This window comes from Tiliqua scincoides, chromosome 1 (genome assembly GCF_035046505.1).
Source record: "Tiliqua scincoides isolate rTilSci1 chromosome 1, rTilSci1.hap2, whole genome shotgun sequence".
Taxonomy (NCBI): Eukaryota; Metazoa; Chordata; class Lepidosauria; order Squamata; family Scincidae; genus Tiliqua; species Tiliqua scincoides.
In genome coordinates, this window is record NC_089821.1 from 9,209,369 (window position 1) to 9,212,711 (window position 3,343).

Sequence of the window (3,343 nt, forward strand, 5' to 3'; positions counted from 1 at the left end):
TTAGTGCTTTGCACCCCCCTCTAGCTATGCCACTGCATGCAAGACACAAGGGACAAACACATACTTTCCCTCAAGGAACATTATATCCATATAGGACCATCAACACATGTAAAATAGTTCTCATTCCAGTCCTCTTCACCTGCGTTTGGTTCCACTTTACGAGTATTTGGACTGCTCTTAGGAGGAGCCAATCAGCCAAGAACCACTTGTGGTTAAGGGGATGACCTGGTCCTAGCCAACTGCTACAGGCACTTAACTCAGCACTCAGGCCAAGTACTCAAGGGAGTTTGCTGTAGTGACCCTTGAGTACTTGGTCAGGTACTTGAGTACTTGGTGCATTTGCTGTTTTCTAAGGCCAAATTTCTTATTCACTGTTGCAAGATGCATATTCTCGGTTCAGCTGACAAGTTCACAGGCAGAACATTTTCCTTTGTCTTCCTACTAACCAACTTACATTTTAACATATGAGGAAATATACATTCCTCAGGTTTGATGCCACAAAGCTTCATTTGGACATTTATTGTATGGTTATAGGAACCTCTGTAAGGCCCAAATTACAGATGGTTTGATCGATCGATCGATGCACCGCATGGGCCTATACCTCTCTGGTCTCAAAAAGGGGAGGTTTGATGATGGGAACCGTGGTGAAAGAGCTGTTCAATGTCCTCACATGGACCTGAACCCACACCAAAGTGAGACTAGTGCAGGGGTTCCCAGTTATCCACAATTGATAATCCACAATTATCAAGACACTCAAATTTATGTACCACGTTAATGCCTTCTGAACAAATCCCATGGACAGGGCTGGCTCAAACACTCCTGACACCTGAGGAGTCACGCCAAACATTGCCTCCTCACAGTAGAGTAGCTAGGTCAGGGCTGGGGGGATTATCCCCTGCTCAGAGTGGTGCTTTTCTTCCGTCTCTGCTACAGCAGCAACTGTTACCCTGCACATGCCCGATCTTGTATGATCTCGGAAGCTAAGCAGGGTCAGGCCTGGTTAGTACTTGAATGGGAGACCGCCTGGGAATACCGGGTGCTGTAGCCTTATACCATAGTCTTCCGAGACTGAAGGTTGCCAACCATTTGCTGGGGACATGACAGAACCTACTTTGCGGCAGGTGTAAGTACCATGATATGGGCCTTCCCCTGCCCTGGCCTTTGTATAGTTCCAAATGGAACCATTTCTAGAGCTAGGGGGTGCACATGTGCAGATGAGGGGGTGTCTGCTCAGGAGGGACATGATGGCGCGGGAGGGGAGGTGTTATCACATCAGACGGCCCTGGGTTCCCATCCCCCCAGCTACACTACTGCAACCTCACCTGGTGATGCATCAGTCTTGGTTCCTACTCCTCCAACTCCTTGGATGGGACAAGGAAGAGAGGGATTGTGCAGAGGAGGAAATGCACAAGAGAAGAGAGTGTGACTCCACAACCCACCACTTTCCCCTCCCGCACACTTTCTCTTAATTCCAATCCAGAGAACAGGAGGAGTCAAGGACATGAGTGAGCAGATGGAGGTGGGTGTCCCCAACAGAATGCTTCCTGTGGCAACTGCATCCACCAGCACAACGGATGGACCAGCTCTGAACACTGGAATGAATAGGATTTGGGAAGAGCTCAAGCGCATGCCTGAGCACTTGTGTTTGTTCCACCAGATCTTGCATAGGAGAACATTCTCCTGGCTTGCAATGAAAAGATTTATCGTGCTTGGCTTCGGGTCCCCACCAAAACCACCACCACCTTTCTTGTTCTTCTGCGCTCCCCACATGTGACAAATTGATTAACAAAGGCAGGTTGAAAGAAAGATGGCCAAAACATTAAAGCGACATCAGTTAGTTCGACATTAAAGCGACATAGTTATGAGGTTTCCTGGTGGCAGGATGAGGTCTCTTGTTATCTGGTGTGCTCCCTGGGGCATTTGGTGGGCCACTGTGAGATACAGGAAGCTGGACTAGATGGGCCTATGGCCTGATCCAGTGGGGCCCTATGGCCTGATCCAGTGGGGCTGTTCTTATGTTCTTAACTACAATTCCCAAGAAGCCTTGCAGGTCTCTTGTTATCTGGTGTGCTCCCTGGGGCATTTGGTGGGCCACTGTGAGATACAAGAAGCTGGACTAGATGGGCCTATGGCCTGATCCAGTGGGCCCTATGGCCTGATCCAGTGGGGCTGTTCTTATGTTCTTAACTACAATTCCCAGGAGGCCTTGCAGGTCTTCTTGTTATCTGGTGCGCTCCCTGGGGCATTTGGTGGGCTGCTGTGAGATACAGGAAGCTGGACTAGATGGGCCTATGGCCTGATCCAGTGGGGCTGTTCTTATGTTCTTATGTAGCTTCTTTTAACTTGGGTGGAAGACTGATTTCAGCTTGGTCTGCTGTCTTCCACCCTCTCTGTCCTGAAATTATCATGCACTTAAGTGTGCATGGCTATATTATTCATTGTACCAGTTCTATTATTTGTCGTGAGACGCATGGCTCTTGCTTGAGAACTCTACGGCATTGCTTCGAGGTCTGTCTTCTCTCTGTTCCTCTCTCGCCCTCCGCTTCTCTTTTGCTCTCCTTTGTTTACCCTTTTGTTTGTCCAATGCTCTTTTATTCTTGTACAATATAACATTTTAGTTCTGGCAGTAAATGCCTTCATGTGGAGCAGTTCGGCGAGGAGAATGTTATTAGGCTTGTGCTCTCAGGCAGTGCGCACCTTCCTTCACACGATCAATACAAATCTGGGGCTCTGCTCATTCCTCTTTTGCTTAAATTCCTCGCAAAAGTGCAAGGGAAGCAACCGAGGGGATCATCAATCACGGGCCACCGTGACACACGCCGAAGCCCGACTAACGCCAAGATGTTTTAATAAGACATCCATTAAAACCCTCAAATAAATTGCAATTTAAAAACAGAACATGATACAGACCAAGTTTTCCTCATCCATCTTCTAGCATGTCATGTAGTGTAATTGCATTGTTAATTTATCCAAGAACTTTCTCCATACACTGTTTCATCAGCGTTGCTTAATTTCCCTGAAGACTAGTGTGTGTGTGTGTGTGTGTGAGAGAGAAAGAGAGAGAGAGAGAGAGAGAGAGAGAGAGAGAGAGAGAGAGAGAGAGAGAGAGCACACAAGTGGACCTGCTTCTGCTTCGGGGGGTAGAGTAATGTTTCTGCTTAGCATGGCATTAGCCAGAGAGCTAATCAAAGATTTGAAACGTCTGACACTTTGTCAATGGACAATTCGGCTTTGTGTGGTTGCCTGCCTTTACCAACTCTAGCCTGGAGCGGACTCCCCCTCCCCCACCCTCCCTTTTCCTCTCGGCCCAACTTGCCATTGGTTTATACCCCTCCAGAGTGGG

At 48.1% G+C, this 3,343-nt stretch overlaps 1 pseudogene; it reads left to right on the forward strand.

Annotated features, from left to right (window-relative positions):
- Positions 1-925: 925 nt before the first annotated feature.
- Positions 926-1,048, forward strand: LOC136637003 (5S ribosomal RNA; annotated as a pseudogene).
- Positions 1,049-3,343: the final 2,295 nt, after the last annotated feature.